General features: G+C 33.1%; 1 protein-coding gene across 2 annotated transcripts in view; it reads left to right on the forward strand.

Moving 5' to 3' along the window:
• Positions 1–20,614, forward strand: part of FSTL5 (follistatin like 5) — a 679,148-nt gene that overhangs the window by 423,299 nt on the left and 235,235 nt on the right. The gene's annotated exons all lie outside the window — the stretch shown is intronic.

Consider the following 20,614-nt stretch of genomic DNA (forward strand, 5'->3'; position numbering starts at 1 on the left):
ATTAGGTGTGCTTGTGTTTTGTTGAGAATTTTTTGCATCATAAGAGGTACTGTTATGTAATTTTCTTGTGTTGCCTAATTTTGGTATTAGGATAATATTGACTCTGTATAATGAGTTGGAAAGAAAACTTGGCATTTTGGACAATATACAGTAGCCACTCTGAATACTGATCCCCACTACACGCACCCCACCCCCGCCCCGGAACCCCTATCCCGAGCATGTCAGTGTTGAAGGGGGGCTCTCTTTGCCTCTCTCTCTGATTTCTGTTCAGCTCAGTCTGCTTTTCTGACATCACTTCCATGTGTTATTCTCCACAAATTGTTAGCTAATTGTTCTATTGTTTGATAACATCCTAAAGCAATCAATGTTCCACAGTCAGGTACAATTAAATTTGGGTCATTTTGCAAGAGTAATTTTGATGCATTCTTTGGGGCTGGCTTCAATCCAGGAGGGTTCTTTAGCTATTTCTTTCCCTATTTTCTGTTAAGTGTCTCTCTTGCCTATAGTTTCATGTGTTGTTTTCATGGAGGTATCAGCTCATCTCAATCATTCACCACTAAAGTTTTCACTGTTTTCAGCAGCCCCCTTAGGCTTGAACTTCCCCATACTCTGATCCAAATAATGTTAGTCACCTTAGACACTGCTGTAGGGATCTTTTTTTCCTTGTGGTTTGCCTCCCCCCTTGAGCAGAATCTCTATGATACTGCACTGACCCTGGTAGTAAGAACAGCAGCCTATTTCTCTCTGAATGGCCCTCCTGTTCTATAAGAGGTTTATTGGGTTGGGATTATTGCCTTGATCATCTTGTTTTGTGTCTTCTAAGGTGGGGTTTTCTCCCAATTAGTGAGTGGGGATGAATCCAGTTGAGCCCAGCATTCTTGGACCCTAGAAGTGAAGACTGAGAAAAGAAGGTAATTCAGATTTCCCACTCATGCTGGCCTGGAAAAGACCCCCTCTACTGTGAAGCTGAAGGAAGGGAGAAGTGATGGCATGCTTCCTCTCCCAGGAAGAAACTGTAACTCTAGACTTAAAGTTGCAGAGGGAGGCAATGCCATTTCTTTGCTGCCTAAATCCGATGTAGAGCTTCCACCTTGATGAGTTCAGGAAAGAGGGAAGAGGTATCGGCTCAAATGCCACAGACTCTGGTTTTACTGATATTTAGTAGATCGCCTGATCCCCTAAAATAAGTGGCTCTCCATTTGCTGTATGCCTTTAGTACAATTCAAAAAATATTCATTTTTAAAAAAATGATTTTTTTTAACAGTTATGGTTTTACCAGGTATTTTCCTTGCAGCATTTAAAAAATAATAATGATGAGAAAAACACAGAAAGGAGGGAAGTGTGTCTCATAATATTTATATATCTGTAATATGTATGAATTTAATTTATCTTAAAGAAAAATCAAAGTTATTATAATATAGAAAGAGAGCTTAATATTCTGTGCAGAAGACTGATACAAATGAACACAGGAATCACTTATATCTGTCAGATGACTCGACATACTAATAATAAAACCACACTTAAACACTTACATGCATATTTACACCACAAATAGTTTATTGAGAAAATTACTATGGATATCTATTATTTTTGTCATCCATAATCTCTGTATTCTTCTAGTTCTAAACCCCGTATTTTATATTAGCACATTGGTTCTCAAGCTGGAGCAGCTACAAGAATTCCTGATTGAATAGGTGTGAGCATGGCTGGGATTTTGCATTTCTAAGACAAACTCTGAGAGTGACTGGTCCAAGGGAACTGTCTTTTCTCCCACTCTTAGTTTCTGAGACAGATAGTGACCCAGGTCTGGCCCATCTGAGGATCACATTTTTACTCCACAGTGATGGGAGCATGACTCAGTAAAGACCATTGACACAAAGAGATATTTTTTCTTGCCCCATTTGGAGAAAGGCAAATATTTTTTTTAAGTGTATACAGTTTTATTTATTTATTTATTTATTTATTTATTTATTTATTTATTTATTTATTCTTATTTAAGTATGGTTGGTATACAGTGTTTTATTCATTTTAATTTTAGGTGCACAACATAGTTATTTGACAATTCTATGCATCGCACAGCGCTTACCACCATAATTGTCGTCACCATCTGTCACCATACATTATTACAATATTATTTACATTCCATACTTTTCAATCCTATAGTTTATCTATTTTATAATGTTTTTTTTTTTTTTATCTCTTAATCCCTTTCATCTATTTTGCCCTTCCTCCACACTTTCCCCTCTGGCAACCATTAGTTTGTTCTCCATTTTTATGAGTGTTTCTGCTTTGTGTTTGTTCATTTGTTTTATTTTTTAAGATTCCACATGTAGGTGAAATCATATGGTATTTGTCTTTTTCTGTCTGACTTACTTCACTTAGCATAATACCTTCTAGATCCATCCATGCTGTCACAAAAGGCAAGATCTCGTTTTTATGGATGAATAATATTCCACTGTACAAATACATATACCAAAACTTCTTTATCCATTCATCTGTTGATGGACACAGGTTGCTTCCATATCTTGGCAATTGTAAATAATACTCCTATGAACATAAGGGAGCATATATCTTTTTGAATTAAAGCTTCCGGATTGTTGTTGTTGTTGTTGTTGTTTTGAGTAAACAAGTGTTCTTTTTCTGTTGGATCCTCTAACACTAATGTTAGCCTGGACCTGCTGACTGCCTCATATTGCAGAAAATAGAGCAAAAGGGAAAGCCATAAGGTGAAATAAACCTAGCATGATAATAGAGTTTGGGTCTTTTGAACAAGTAACATCTAGGGCTAGACCAGATCTAGCTCTGAACTGCTTTGTACAAAGCACTTATTCCTCCTGAAAAAAGACATATTTATATACATAAACAATGAACAGATTACAAATATAATCTCGTAAAATAAATTTATAGAGGATGTACTTATGAAAAAAAAAATCACAGAAATAAGATCTATGATGCAAGGAATCAGCAAACATTTGTGCATAGCCAAACAAACACTGTCTGAAAAAAAAATAATAGCATTTAATTTGAGGTTAAAATATAAAACCATTCAAGATGCAACTTACATATTGGAGGACAATAACACATGTGTTGGGAGGAATGAAAAGAATAAAGTCCTTCTACTGTTCAGCATGGGAACAAAAATATCTGTTAACTGATAAAAAATAAAATAAAGCACTTATTCCATTTTTTGTTCAAGCCATTTTGAGCTAAATTTGCTATTTAACCGTAGCTGATATGCTGCTAAGCAAATAATTATCAAGTATTCATTTTGTCTTAAAAATATGACTTATAATATTAAAAGTTTTTGAAACAGATGATATTGAAGTGATCTTTACTGCTAGTGCCATTACTATTCTCATTAAAATGTTAATATTGCTTCCTCTTTCCTGTTCCTCTCTAGGGGTTCAAAAATAAATCGATAAAATATAATCAACTTTTTAACTTACCTAATCCAATATCATCATTTATGTCATATGTATTTGGGAATTTATTGTATCTCTTGTAGATTTCTTATCTTTTCCTCACATGTATTCAATGAAAAGCCTTTTAAACAAATGGAACCTATACAATTTAAATAATTCATTTGATAAAATAAATAATTAACTGGACACACTTAGATCATATAAAAAATAGAATTCATTTCTCCAATTTGTATTTCGTTTTTCTAGGTCTCTGAAATTGTGTATCATACTGGATTTTTAAGAATTCCTCTAAAATATGTTAAAAATTAAATTAGTATATGTAAATAATAAAAGTAGAATAAATTTGTATTTATAAAAAAAAGTTGCCTCAGGCCAAGCGAAATTGTTGAAGCTACGTAATGAAAAATAGCAACAGATGTGTTAGAGGTAAAACAGTGGCAAATTTTTGTCACTATAGATTATAAATAATCAATGCATACTGGATTTTTCATATATATACATGATATTATAGCAGTTGTGATAAATGCACTAAGAAAAAGCAAATTAGCAAATTATTAGCATTATTTTACATTTGACATTTCATAAATATTCTGTGTAATATTGTACTTAGTTTTATGTAAATTTCACATATAAAAGTCTATTTAGAAGAAATACTCCTAATATATATTTCCATAGATATACAATTGGCATCATGTTTGTGCCTGGTAGGCAAGTAATAGCATAAAACAATTTTTTCATTCTATTATACAATTCATCTCCCTTCCCCAATTACAAAAAATACATAATCATTAGAAATGGGGGAAATTGTTAGAAACAAAGTCATAGCCACACAAAGAAAGAAAATATAAAATAATTTTGGAAAAACTTTAAAAATAATTTATATAAATGGCCTCATAATGCATGAGTAAGGAATGCAGCCTCTAAATGATGCATATGCCATGAAACAGCTTTAAAGGGGACATCCAACAGGAGAATCCTTTCCCTCTGACTGAGGGCTTACACTTGTTGTGGATTCTTATTTTGATTTCTTTTTTTGTTAATATCTTTAATGTATTGGAATACAACCAACTATTCATTAAGTGTGGAAATATTCTCTTAAAGAGGAGTGTTATTTTAGGAGATATTGAGTGCAAATACAAACTATAAAACAAATACCTCTTATTTTAGGTGAATACTAAGTAAAAAAAAATGATTACAATTCAAAGGATTAATTATTTTACATAAGCTTAAACTTTGAGAGTTCATATAGATTTCTCAAGTAGACAAGGGTGAAAAAATGTAATAGAGAAGCAATCTAGACATATTATAAGGGAAACAAGAGTTAAAATCTTTTCTTTAACTCTGAATTTGGGACAAGATTCTGAGTCCCTTCTGTGCTGAAGTGTTAAAGGAGGAATGGGAAATGTCTAACTTCTCTCCCAGCTATAAAATTCCAAACTCTAATAACATGTCCTCACTTCGGCTCTCCACAATCTGGAATTTTGCAGGCAGATATTAAAGTTCTATAACTGGGCAGCCCCGGTGGCTCAGTGGTTTAGCGCCACCTTCAGCCCAGGGACTGATACTGGAGACCTGGGATCAAATCCTGCTTCTCCTTCTGCCTGTGTCTCTGCCTCTCTCTCTCTCTCTCTCTATCTCTCTTTCTCTCTCCTCTCTCTCTCTCTCTCATTCTCTCTCTCCCCCTCTCTGTGTCTCTCATGAACAAATAAATAAAATCTTAAAAAATAAAATAAAATACAGTTCTAATTACGTTCTAATGTTTTCTTGCTCTTTTGTCTTTTTTTCTCTATTTAGGTGCTATCAGATTTAAACCCCAAGTATCAATGAAACAAAGGCACTACCTAAAGGCCAAATATGATCAGGAATGTTTTTTATCTTTTCCATTTGTGCAATGGAATATATTATCTTATTTTAATCATCAGATAAAAATTAGTAATGCTTGTTCTCCATTGTGTGATAAGGTGAAGTTTACAAAATCAAAAGAACAAAATTAAGTATTTTATGAAAATAATCATAATCATAAATATATATATATATATAATCATAAATCATTATATTTGGTATAATGACATCAAAATAACAAGGTTTTATGAGGAAATATTGAAGTAAGATCTGGAATAAACATATTAAATTGTTTCATTTCTATTAATAAGCTTGATTATTTTATATAGAAGTATTATATGTAGTGCATACTTCAGCCTTCGTGCTTTAAAATTTTTTATGCTATTGAGGCATTTGTAATGAGTGAAATATCTTTTCTTTTCTTAAAAAATTATTTATTTATTTTGAGGCTGAGGGAGCACATGAAAGAGCCTGGGGATGGGGTAGAGGGAGAGAGAAAATCCCAAGTAAACTCCATGTGAATGCAGAGCCCAATGGAGGGCTTGATCTCATCACCCTGAGATCATGACTTGAGCTGAAACCAAGAGCCAGATGCTTGACTGAGACACCCAGACACTGAGTGAAATACATTTTCAAAGTTTTATAGGATTTTCTCCTTTTCAAGTCATATATCTTCTAATAAATATATTGTCATAATTTACAAATTTGTTGGTAACAAAATAACCGAGTCATTAACTGCATAAACAGATTTTTTTCAATAATGCATGTCTTGCTTCTATAATAGGAATTTGGCCAAGAAATTAGTTTTAAAATTCATTTCAATACAATGTTCTTCTGATGTGTGAAAATTAAATTTCTTGCTTGAGAAGTGAAAAGTATCATGTAACTATTGGTAATTATACTCAATTTGTATTTCTAGAAAGGTATTTCTCTCTGAACAAATTAATTTATAGAAAGAAACAAATTAATTTTTTGTGGAGATGATTTTTTGGTTAAATAAATACAGTAGAATAGGCATATAATAAAGGGAATGAAGGAAATAATATTGTAGGATGAATTACAATCTATAAAAGTAGTATTAATTTAAGAATTGAAGACCAGTAATTGAGTGTGTAGATGTTTTATTATTTCATGTGTCCTTTTAGTGAAATATGCCTCTACTAGCTGTTTGATATTGCTAATAAGATGATCTTTGCTCAGAATCCAGGATTTGGATTACCCTGGATGATGATATTAATTTATTAATTTAAATAAGTTAATTCATTCAGATTTTTCTTTTTTAGGTAGTGGTAACTATGATTTCCAAAATCTAATTAATTTTTTTTTAATTTTTTAATTTATTTATGATAGTCACAGAGAGAGAGAGAGAGAGAGGCAGAGACACAGGCAGAGGGAGAAGCAGGCTCCATGCACCGGGAGCCCGATGTGGGACTTGATCCCTGGTCTCCAGGATCGCGCCCTGGGCCAAAGGCAAGCGCTGAACAACTGGGCCACCCAGGGATCCCCTCCAAAATCTAATTAAATACACATTTTCTGGTCTTAACTTTAAAAGTCATTTTTGTTAAAAATGCAAAAATATTTATAAACGTTTTTAATCTACAGAAATATTATTTTAGATAATACATATACTTAGAAGAAGAATGAAAGCAAAAGAAACACCTAGGTTTTAGAAAATATCCAGTAATATCTCCTAATAATTTTCTCCTCTTATTCATAACAGGAGTTATTCTAATGAAAAAGCATTAGATTGGCAATAAGAAATTTAGTTTCCAATTTTTTCAAGCACTAATTATTTCTGCAAGCTCAGATAAGTCAGTAACATTTTTAGATAACTCTTTTTCATATATTTTATAAATACTGATAAATCATTTCTGCTTTCAAAGTTAAATAATTTTATTAAATATTAATTATTAAAGATCAGATCTTTTCTACCTATAAAATGAAGTGATTATTGCCTTCCAGATAGCTGCTTGAATTCCTTATCCATTTTCTTTTTTTTAAGATTAATTTATTTTAGAGAAACAGACAGAGAAAAGGCAAAGGGAGAGGGAGACTCACTTAAGCAGGTTCCACAATAAGCAGGGAGTCCAATGTGGGGCTCCATCTCAGGACCTTGAGATCATGACCTGAGCAAAAACCATGAGTCAGACGCTTAACCCACTGTACAACCCAGGTGCCGAAAGTTCTTTATACTTCTAGAAGCAAATGCATTAAACTCATAGTAGTTCATTGTTAAACTACTATTTTTACCTATTTGCTTCTATAGATGTTGTTGGTTAAACTTCAATAGGTGCCAGTGAAATAAGATTTTTTTTTTTTTTTGGTCCATCCTTGTTTTATTCTAAATTAAACCCAACCCACTGACAGTCATAAAGTCCATGATTCATGAGAAATAGCTCCATGAACTTATTATCCAGACAAAGTAAAAAGTGGAATCCTTTCACTCTATTAAAATATAATTACTATTATAATCATCATTAAACTAAAATTTTAAGAAGTATTTTAGAATGATGAAGTCTTTTGCGCATACATTTTAACTTCTGGTATTCCCAGCAACTCTGTAAAGAAGGTTAGCAAGGCAGGTGATCTTTTATCATTTTGTAAGTGAGCAAACTGAAATTCAAAAGCTGGAATTTGGGGCACCTGTGTGGCTCAGTTAATTAAGCATCTGCCTTCAGTTCAGGTCATGATCCCAGGATCCTGGGATCAAGTCTCACATTGGACTCTCTGCTCAGTGGGGAGTCCATCTCTCCCTCTGACCCTTTACCCTGCTCATGCTCTTACTCTTGCAGTCTTTCTCTCTCTCTCAAATAAATAAATAAAATATTAAGAAAAAAACAAAAAAGAAAGATGGGATTTGACCAAATCATAGAGCACAAAGGAGTCCAGACACAGTTGGAATTCAGACCAGGTCCTCTGACTGTAGGTCGAAAAATGAATTTCCTTCATGATTTCCTAATATTGTGCTTATTGTCCTCTCCAACTGAAGTGTAGGTCAATTTAAAACACCGACATTTCTTCTAAAATTGTACATTTTTTCCCCTACGGTTTCCTAATGAGGCTGATACAGGCAGGCTGGGCGCGAGAACCCTGAAGAGGGTCCCACAGAACCTGCTAGGTCTTTGGCTTCATGCAGGATGGAAATCATTGCAAGCCAGAAAAAGTGAAACAGTTTATTGAATAGGGTGAGTGACAGATGGAGGAGAGCAGATGGAGTATGTGGGAGACTTGGAAAGGAAAAGAGAATGAATCTTGTTGCTTGGGGCTAGGTGTTTATATTGGAAAAGGATCTAGGGTTTCTTCAGGAATCCACAATAGGGTCCAATCAAAGGTGAATGTCAGATGAACAACAGGTATTTTCTCATAAATTATGGAAGGTAGGGGTATTGATGCCAGCATCAGCCCAGGTTTGTCTGATGCTAATGACCTGGAATATGTTTGGGATCTGGCTGTTGTTAGGTATTATTAGGTGTTTGGGGTCTAAAACAAATCTCAGAGATTACGTTTCTTGCTTCCCCCTTGAAGTGGGAACATAGCTTCTTTGGCTTATTCAGAGGCAAACTATGGAACATGAGTACATGGGGCCTAGCAGAACAACAGAGATAAAGCCTTTCTAAAATGGGCTCCCTTCACCTTCCCTACTTCAAGACCACTCTTTTCTCTCAAAATTAATGTCTTCTGCTAGTTTTTGTTTTGCTTTGCTAATAATACATATGAATATATTTTTGTAGGAAAAATATTTCCCACATTTTTCATAAAAATAAATATTTTCATTTTCTCTAATTGGTTGTCACAAATAGGTTTAGTTCATTTCAACATCCGTTTAATAGGTCTACTTTGTGCTTGATGTAGATGTAAATATAAATTTATATGTAAGTTAATCAATATGAATATAGAATTGCAAATATATGGAAGATGTGATACTTGTATCTGAGGAATGGCCCATTTATTGGGAAAGATTATTGCAAATAACATAATTTTGAAATGTAATACAATATTTAAATTATATATCGGAAGTTCAAGGAAGGATTGCACAATGGATAGATTACTGTTTGAAGAATGAGTAGTATCTGAATTTTTAAGAAAAAAATAAGTGAGATAAGAAAGTAACAGGCAAAACAGCATGAACAAGAGCACAGAGAAACAAACCTCTAGTGGATCACGCTGAGAAAGAAGACAGTCTCACACCTGAGAAAGATAATGTATGTGTGTCTGTGGAGACTTCGTTGTCTCATATGGTTGACAAGAAGGTAGCATTACTGAAAATAGAGTTAAACAATTGATTCTAACAGAATTTGGCTTTCAACTGCATAAGAAAACATCAGTCTGTGGGGAACAAAGATATATTTTTTTTCCTGAGTACCTAGTTTACTAGCGTTTTTAATCATCTTTTCTTCCTATAAAAATTGTTTATCAGGAAAGAAATCTTGAACTGTCTTTTTTGGACCTTAATCCCTTGTTTTAAGTTTGTAATAAAACTTTAACAAGAGCTAACAATCCGTTCTTCCAAGATTTATTTTAAAATTCCCAATGTGCATTGTCATAGGGTTTTAATACTATGTTCAAAAATTTTTTTAATTATTTTATTTTATTTTATTTATGATAGTCAGTCACAGAGAGAGAGAGAGAGTCAGAGACACAGGCGGAGGAAGAAGCAGGCTCCATGCACCGGGAGCCTGATGTGGGATTCGATCCCGGGTCTCCAGGATCGCGCCCTGGGCCAAAGGCAGGCGCCAAACCGCTGCGCCACCCAGGGATCCCTGTTCAAAATTTTTTAATGGTTGAATATACTTTAAAAATTATGGGTTGGATAAAAATACAGAGATTCATTTGGTGTGAAAACCTTTCTGTGCATTTATTTATTTATGCTTTTAATATATAAAGGAAATAATACATTTTCAAGTTCAAAGAAGAGGAAGACCTATAACTGAAATGAAGGTAGAGCTGGATCATTATATAGATTATAAATCCTAATATTATAGCAGGTAATTGAGAAATTTACTTAAATTTTATGAAGGTCTGTCCTATGGATTTATCATTCATGTAATACATTTAATATTTTACGTTAAAATATGTATATAACCTCTATAAGTTGTTCAACAACATGGAGTCTGAGATTTTCAGAACCTATTTCCTGCCTGGAAAGTAGAGTAATGCCAGTGAGAGTCAGTGTCCCAACAAGGCAACTCATCAAAAGGTTATTGTTATAAAGATCCACAAATGTGGAGGGAATAAAACTATCCATTGAAAGGGGGAGAGAGAGAGATGAGGTTTTTGTTTCAAACAGCATTACCTGGCCTTAAGGATAGTTTCAAACTTCAGGAGTAGGATGAAAAGCCCATCAGGTGAAGTTCAAGAACTTGTAGGCAAACAAAATTCAAGTTTAATAACTTGCTGCAACCACTTATAAACTTTCCTTTACTAAAAAGGCAATGCAACAAGAACATGGCCAGCTAGGGCTACCGTAACAAAAGAGCAGAGCCTGAGTGGTTTAAACATCAGAAATGTATTCCTTATATTCCCAGAGGCTTGAATTCCAAGGTCAAGGTGTCAGCAGGTTTGGTTCCTCTTGAGGTCTTTCTCCCTGTTTACAGATGATTCCCTCTCCCTGTGACCTCCACAGTTGTCACTCTGTGTATGCATATCCCTGGCATCTCTTTCCCTGTTTGTAAGGACACAGGTCATAATGGATTAGGGCCTCCCTCTAATGGCCTCATTTCAGTGTTTTTACTGTTTTCATATGCCTATCTCCAAACATACTTACATTCTGAAGTACTGGAGGTTAGGGCTTCAACATGTAAATTGAGGACACAACTCAGCCCATAACAATGATGTATCAGTTGTTTTTCTGAGGAAGGACTAGAGGAAGTGGAGTTCAGCTTTGTATCTCTTTAATGGAAGCCAGAACAGCAGAGTGGATCTGAAGACATCGGTGGTATGAGAGGAGAAATCACTCAATACAAGGTGGCCGTTTTAGCATTCTACAGCAGGGGTGGCCTGGGGAAAAGATGTTTATTACCTTTGGAGCCAGTCATTTCTGTGGTTGTTATCATAGTCTCATAATCAGCAGGATTGATCTCATTCTTTCATTCTAGGATGTCACAAAAAATAAAATGCAGAGTGTAGAAAATCCTGCGTTTACCCTAAAATGACACTCTGGGGTGGCATTCCTTTTGGGGGCTGACTGTGTGGCTGCCCATAGGTAAATGGCCACTATTAAATTGCTATGTCCGTGGGAGCCTCCTAAAAGGCTCCACGACTAAGCATGGGGCAGAGGAATTTTTAAATGTTAGGAGAGGCAAGCAACCTGAAATAGATTTCAAATGAACTAGATTGACCTAATAAAACATAAATGATTATCATTATGTAATTAATGTTCATATTGTCCTCATCAACTGCAGGCATACTTAAACTTGCATCTGGCTCAAAGAGATTTTTAAATTTTAGAGTGGTTTTATTTGCATCCTGAGTGTCATGCAACAACTAATTCCAATGATATAAAGTAGCTTATATTTTATTTTGTAAATCAAGGGAAACGGTTGACAGTTTTAAGTAGGAGAATGCATGGGCAACTTTTCAAGAATCCACTGGTACCACGAATATATCTCTGCCTACTTGGAACCATATTTAAAGACGTACTAAGGAAGTGTATAATATACTATGATATGGGTAACCCACACAGTATCATATAAAATATGTCACCGTGAGTAAGCATATTAACATAGTTACATGTAGGTAATGCAGGTATAGTATCAATCCAATCACCTTACAAATGACTATTTCTTATATCAAGCACCAAAACATAAAACCATTTTTGGACTATAGGATAACAGTTGGCTATTCCATACACAGAGTATTCAAACATAGTCTGAATATCATATCCAAATGAACTATCACTTCACAACTCTTTAAGTCAAATCGTAGTCTAACCACCTGCTCATATGATAAAATCTTTAACTTATACTTTGAATAAGAAAGACAATATGGAGAATTTACTTAGAGGGTTACCATTTGTAAGAATAAATGATCACTGTATCACTGTGTGATACAGGTATCCCACTTTCCGAAAGCTCACATTAGGCCACTTCATTTTTACAAAAGACTGGCTTTAGTACTTGCTTTTGCTAACTGAAAGAAAATCAAAAAAGATTTTTCACTTTATGGAAAAAAAGCCATTACAATACTAATGTAGGTCTTTTATGAAAGTGAAGTGATCTAACATGAACTTTCAGAAATGGGGGATATTTTAGCTTTTTGTCCCTGCAGTTTACAAAGGGTTTTATAGGTACACTGTACTTTTGGATAATAGGGAAACCTGTATTGTTTGTAAAGTCACACTTTGTTTTACTTAAAACTTGTTCTGATTTTATACTAGAGGATAAAACTAGAATTTACAAGTTTCTTCTCAATTCTTATAATCAGATATTGAAGTAATTTTATTTTCTTTTTAGAATAAAAACACAAGCTTTACTTGTGAAAGTTATGTCAAGATGTTTTGATATATATTTAGATTTTTTCTGAGTGAAAAAAACATTTAAGACTTTTAAGAAGATGCAAAATATTAATTCTGGTGAATTACAAATATCTTTGTTACCCATATAATTAGAAATTAAAATTATTGATACCAAATATCTCATTGAAGTACATATTTTTTCCTCTACTAATGCTTCAATGCATTAAAATGCATCAAATCATGCAGATATGTATGACCAAATATTCATTGAATTGAAATATAGCCTGTAAGATAAAGGTATTTTTTTCATAGTTTTCAAAGGTGATTGCTTTTAAATTATATTCTAAAGAGGCAAACCAAATGAATGCAAACTTAATTCACCGTTAATTCCAGATATAAAGAATATGCTTCATTACAGTTAGTTTAGAATTTTAGCATTATTTTTGAGGAAATAAGCTACTAAAACTTGAAAAAGAAATAAGAAGCTCCAAATCACATAATTGTTAATAGGACATATAATTGAATATGTAATTGAAACATACATTTTAAATAGAAATCTTTTATTTTGTAATTAGTAACATGTTGTGTGCAGTATAAAAATACAGGCATACAAATGTACAGATTAACATAAAATTTTTATAATTGTATTCTATAGAAACTCATTATTTTATGCACTTCAAAAAATTGGCCAAAATTGCATTCACTTTGCATATCTTAAATGTGAATTTATTAATGTGTTTCTTGTGGATCATCTTTGTTAAATAGTGAAAATCTATGCTTTAGAATAAACTGCAAATTATAGAGCAGATTCCAAATTATCACAACACAGGCTGTTGCTTAGGAAAAACAGTCCTCTCTTTCCATAAAACACAGGGTGTAAAAATTGAGGGAAAGAAAAATGCAGACCACTTTGTCTTGTCTTTGAGCTGAAAAGACTAATCATTTCATGTGACTACCACTAAGTAGTACATATTAAATGTTCAACAAATGTTGAATAGTATATGATTAATGGTAAAAATATTTCTATAATGTATTTATATGGAATATCTCTTTTAAATGTATGTATTATAGGTTGCACTAGGCAGGATTTAAAATGCAAACTTTAAAAATGTAATACTATTTTTTATTTTATGTATTTAAATTTAAAAATTTTAGAGATGAAAAGAATTACAGAAATCATAATGCCTTTATCCTAAAAAGAAAAAAAAAACAACAAACACAAAGTTTTCTGATATTGAATGGCATGTCAAAATTAATCAGCTACTTAAGGTCAGACCATGAACTTCAAGCTGTTTCCTAATCATTTGCTTTCTTCATGTTTTTCACAGTTCTTTTTTGTTCTTTGGAGCTTTGGACTGCTTCATCAAATTACTTCTTCTCTTTAATTTATTCTCTTTTAGTCCCCAGCTTCCTCTAAACTTCCATTACTGTTATGAATTTCAGTTTTCTCAGACTTTCTTATTGATTGTTTTTCGTTATTCATTTCGAAATTACCCTCTTGAATTTCACAGAAAATGGTGGAATAGGAAGCTTCCAGAAATGGTCATGCCACTAAAACAAATATCAAACTGACAAGAATCCAAAATCAACTATTTCAGGGTACTGGAATCCATTCAAACAATTACAGTGTCTAGGAGGGTGCTTGATAACTAAAACAGCTGGTAAAGTGTGAAGAATTTTGGCATTTTATATAGCAGCTACCATTCCTATTACCGAGCATCAGGGTGGGTAGCCGTGTGAATGGCAGCACACATTCCGAGTGTGACTTGCTGGTGAGTGTGGACAATATGAACATTATCCTATAGAGATCAGAAGGAGTACGTTAATTTGCCCGTTGATTCACTGGGGGTTGGTGCGTAGGTTGGTTCAAGTGGCTTGAAATTTTTGTAAAAATAATTTAAAAAAATAGAAAACATCTTGTTATTTTCTGACTATATAGATAATAGAACAAAGACTTCAGTGATCACACACAATAAGAAAAACAGTCTTTGCAAAAACAAAACCAAAAAAGTTTCAAAAAGTTGCTAAAAAGGTGGCCTACTGCAACCCTCAACAAGGAACATCAGTAGTCTCTAAGAATGAGGAGAATGTGATTTACAGACTTACCATATTACAGTATTAAAAATATCAAGTTTTCAACAAAACATTATAAAATACTGGGGCCCCTGAGTAGCTCAGTCAGTTAAGTGTCTGCCTTCTACTAGGTCATGATCGATCCTGGGATTAAAACTTGTGTTGGGCTCCCTGCTCAGTGGAGAGTCTGCTTCTCCCTGTCCTTCTCCCCCAGTTTGTGCTCTCTCTTTCTGTCATAAAAGTAAATAAAATCTTCTTTTAAAAAATGATAAAATACCAAAATAAACATGGAAATATATCCCATTCCTAAGAAGCAAAAATGTCAGAAATTTTGAAGAAGCCCAGATATTAAATTTATTAGATCAAGACTTTAAATTAACTACCTGAAAAATGCTTAAAGACCTGAAGGAAACCATGAAGAAAGAAATAGAAGGATATCAGGAGACTGATGTATGAAAAAGTAGGGAATATCAGTAAGAGATAGAAACTGTAAAAAGAAAACAACTCGAACTTCTGTAGTTGAAAAGTAAAATAGCTGAAGGGAAAGATTTTTCACAACCTGGTCTTGAATCACCAGAGGTTCAATAGGAGATTTTAGCAGGAAGAAAAAAGAAACAAGCAAATTTGAAGACAGAGCAATTGGAACTTCCCAGACATAGAAGGAAAAATAAATGAAAGAAAGAAAGAAGAAGAAGAAAGAAAGAAAGAAAGAAAGAAAGAAAGAAAGAGAGAGAGAGAGAAGAAAGAAAGAAAGAAAGAGAAGAAAGAAAGAAAGAAAGAAGAAAGAAAGAAAGAAAGAAAGAAAGAAGAAAGAAAGAAAGAAAGAAAGAAAGAAAGAAAGAAAGAAAGAAAGAAAGAGAAAGAAAAATGATCATGGTTTAAGGCACCCCCAGACACACCAAAATAGTCATGGGAATTGCAAAAAGAGAAGAGAGGGAGAAAAAGGGGCAGAAAATATGTTTAAAGAAATAATGGTCAAAAACTTACAATATTTGATTAAATCATGAATGTACATATCCAAGATCTGAATGAACTACAAGAAAGTTACTCTAAAAGAGATCTACATCAAGATGCATTGTAATCCAACTGTCAAAAGATGCAGAGAGACAATCTTGGAAGAAGCAAAAAAAAAAAAAAAGAATGATTTCATTATGTATAGGGACTTACATCAGCTGATTTCTCATCAGAGAATGCGGATAGTGGGATATTTAAAGTACTCAGGATATATACATTAAAATGCCTGTAAAATAAGAATTCAACAGATAGGGCATCTGGTTCAGTTGGTTAAGCATTTGACTTTTGGTTTCAATCAGGTCAGGCATGTGGGATTGAGCCCCAAATCAACAATTTCAGTCCTTTGGAATACAGTCAAACAATTGGATTGTCCAGAGAATGCTTGATAACTAAAAAGGCTGCACTCTACAGGGAGTCTACTTGAAGAGTCTCTCATTCTTCCCCTCCCTCACACTTACATGCTCTCTTTCCAAAAAAAATTAAAGAATCTTTAAAAGTAAGATAAGAGGGACACCTGGATGGCTTAGCAGTTGAGCATCTGCCTTCGGTTCGGGGCATGATCCTGGAGTCCTGGGATCGAGTTCCACATAGGGCTCCCTGCATGGAGTCTGCTGCTCCCTCTGCCCCTGTCTCTCTTTCTGTGTCTTTCATGAGTAAATAAATTTAAAAATCTTAAGAAAATAAAAATAAAGAAAAGAAGAATTCTATATGAGGCAAAACTATTGTTTGAAAACGAAGGAGAAACTGATATTGACAGATAGATAAGACCTTTGGTACATTGGTAGTGTACACCTGTCCTATAACAAAGGGTAAAAAGATTCCTTTAGGCTGAACAAAGGGACACTAGATAGTAACTTGTAGCCTTGCAAAGAAACAAAGATCACTCGTAAAGATAAATATGCAGATAAATATAAAAGGTAGAATTATTTTATTTTTGGTTTGTAACTCTTTTTTGTTTCTTAAATTCTTTTAAAGACAAATTTATGAAACAATAAGTATAAATCTGTTATAAATCTACAGAATGTATAAATATGTATTTGTGACAATAACAACTTGATTGCAATGCAATAAACATTCAGAAAATACAATGAAAGAAAGATTACCATTCTCTGTTATCAACAATATAATGAAACATTTCCTATTATCTTATCTACAAAAGTATAGTAACTATAAGAGGAAAAATCCTAAAAAAAAAAAAAAAAAAGACGAAAAATCCTGTAGAGTTGCAAGTATTATTGAAGTATTTTTGTAAGAGAGAAACCATAACATTTTTGAAAGGTGTGGGGAAATTAAAATGCCAAGCAAAGTAATGTGTAAGAAGTGCAAATGCAAATATTCAGAGATCCCTATGCTGTGAGAAGTCAAAGGCCAGCGTGGACAGAGAATGACCTGTAGAAAAGCACTGACATGCACACGTCTCCACTGACATGTAAACGAGCATTTCTCGCACCACGCAGTCCAGTGGATTTACTGGCAAAATGCTACCAAGTGAATGTCATGCAAAAGAGTAATTTCATAGTTGAGTTGAGCCTGCAATACTGACCTACAGAATCATGATTTAATATAATGTTTATCTCTTTGAGCCACTAAGTTTCAAGGTAGTTCCTTACCCAAAAACCATTAGTTGAAACAACTATTGTGAGGAAGGGTTTAATTAATTAATTTAATGCCTTCCAATACCCATCCAAATGTGATCACATGTCTATTTGAACCTGGGTATGGAGTTTCCAGAAAGGTTCATTTTTCTCTATTTATTTTCTTCCTTTCTGTGTGGAATGTTAAGATTGGCTAATAGTTATTTTGGATTAAAAGGTGACATTGAAGGTGGAAAACACAAGAAATGAAGGATATCCTGGGCTTCTGGTAGCATTGCAAAGCCACCAATTCTAGACTACTTCTCCTCAGTGCCTGGGAGTGAACAAAATCTTTTGTGTTTCCACTTTACAGCTGAATGTATTTCAAAGTGATATTGAAGTTTCCATGGTTAACTATTTGAAAATGATATTCATTCTTATACTCTTGTCTAGTCTCTGATAGGAAATTTAATGTGAAATGGTTCCAAAAGATAAAAGGAAGAACATGAAGAAATAGAAAATAATACATTTTAATCACAGATTGGACAGTTTTGTGGGGTGCCTGGGTGGCTCAGTCCTTTAAGCATCTGCCTTCAGCTCAGGTCATGATCTCAGGGTCCTAGATGGAGTCCTAACCTGGACACCCTGCTCAATGGGGGTGTGCTTCTCCCTCTCCCTCTGCCCCTCCTCCCACCTCAAACTGATTGTGTGGGCAATCCCGCTTTCTTCCTCTCTCTTTCAAGTGAATAAATAAAATCTTAGAAAAAAAAGAAAGCTTTGTGTAAGAAGTGAACACTGAAGCATATTTGTTAAATTAAACTGCACATTATTAAATATCACTCCAGAGTATAAACCACTAAAAAATTATTTGTGACACAAAGGTCAGGTAAATGAATGTTAAAACATTGTATTAAATCATTGTGTATATAATATGAATTATGTGACCATTATTAACTCATTATGCATCTTATTTGCTTCAAATATTTATTATAAATAATAAAGAAAATGCACATAATCATTTTATCATCATACTGTAGTGCAAATAATGATGAAATGCAAATTAAAGCATGAGGGACACTTTTTCACTTCTTTAATTGTCTAAGTGTGTATGTGTCATTGTTTACTGATAATACATATTGTCAGCAGAGTCAGAGCAACACACAATTTTTTGTGCAATTTATTAAATTGAGAATTGATGTTCATTTTGACAGGTCAAATTTCAAATATGATTAAAAACTTTTAATTTTCAAATATTCTACTTCTAGCAATTTATTCTAAAATTAATTTGTTAAATATCAATTTGTCTCTTGTGCACAACTTATGATTTATTTAGAATAAATTTAGAATAAATGGAGATGGAATTGACAAAGATACCAAAACTATGAGGTTGACTTTGTAAATTATAAATATTTTATATCTATGAAATGAAACAGTACAATTATTAAAAAGAGGATAAAAAGTATGGGTAATGATATAAAAATATGCCTAATACCTTATTGGTGAGAAGTTTAGAAGCCTGCAGATTTAACATTAACCTTGTATATTTTATGCTACTAAATATGCATATACTTATAATACGTTTCTATATACATACACACGTAAAGATTCATGCATACGTATTCAGCATAATTTAGGTCTCATTATACAATTATTTGATATGTGTATAAAAATATTTCAGTATGGGATTATGGGTACACTTTTTTTTTTAATTTTAATTGAAGCGTATTTGACATACAATTTTATATTAGTTTCAGGTGCACCACACAGTAATTGGACAATTATATACATTACAAAATGCTCACCAAGATAAATGTAGTTCTTATGTCACTATACAAACTTATTATATTATTGACTATATTCCCTATGCTGTACTTTTTGTCCCTATGACAGATTTATTTTACAACTTGAAGTTTGTACTTCATAATCCCCTTCACCTATTTTGCTTATCATCCTACCCTCTGGCAACCATCAGTTGGTTCTCTATATTTGTGAGTCTCTATTTTTTAGTTGTTTGTTTGTTTGTTTGTTTGTTTGGATTCCACATCTAAGGGAAATCAGATGACATTTGTCCTTCTCTATTTGACTGATTTCATTTAGCATAATACCCTCTAAGTCCACCCACGTTTTTGCAAATGACAAGATCTTATTCTTTTTTTCTTTTATGGCTCATACTCTATTGTATGTATATATAGCACATCTTCTTTATTCATTTATCTATTGAAGGACACTTAGGTTGCTTCCATGTCTATTGTAAACAATGCTACAATAAACATAGAGATGCTAATATCTTTTCAAATTAGTGTTTTTGTTTTCTTCAGTTAAATAATGGGTAATTTTCTTAGAAACAGTTTTTTTCTTTATTTTCCCCAAATATTTTTAAAATTATACACTGAATATGTTTCATATATAAAGTTATAAAAGTATTAAACTATGAAAATAGTAACAGATTATATATATATGTAGATATATATACATAATATTTGTATAAGTTAGTTTTCTTTTATAAAAATAATTTGACAATATATCTCAGGAGTGTTAAATATTATTATTAATTTTGACCTTTTCATTTCTTTTTTGAGGGATAAGGAAAAACATAATAAGGGAAAATCAGTAGTGATGAATTTGCACATTACTGCATGATATTTATTACACTAAAAAGAATAATAAAATAAATTATGTGTACACAGTATAATCTAGTCATTTTAAAATGCTGAATATGGGGGCATCTAGCCAACTCCGTTGGTTGAGCATCCAACATTTGGTTTTGGCTCAGGTCATGATGTCAGGATCCTGAGATCAAGCCCTACATCTGGCTCCAGGCTCAGCAGGGAGTATACTTGAATTTCCCTCTCTCCGTCTATCCATCCCCCTGCTCATACTCTCTTTCTCTCAAATAGATGAATAAATCTTCAACACATAAGATAAAATGCTGATTATGAATACAACTTCAACATTTGTGCAAATTCTGATTGTTATCAGAACTAACATTCAACTGGCACGATCTGATTGATCAATATAATACTGTTTGTCAAATTTGTTTGCTATACTCCTGATTACAAGGATGAAAGATAAACATAAAGATTTTTGAACTCCACAAACATCTATCTATTCACTGCAAAATAGCTAAAAAGAAATGTACCAGAAGTCTTCTGATGTGTAGTAGATATTCCCTTATTATATTTTATATTTCTCAAATTCTGTGATATAGTTTTTTGTTCGTGACTTTTCTTTTTTAT

The sequence above is a fragment of the Vulpes lagopus genome, chromosome 23 (assembly GCF_018345385.1).
Source record: "Vulpes lagopus strain Blue_001 chromosome 23, ASM1834538v1, whole genome shotgun sequence".
In the NCBI taxonomy this organism is placed as follows: domain Eukaryota; kingdom Metazoa; phylum Chordata; class Mammalia; order Carnivora; family Canidae; genus Vulpes; species Vulpes lagopus.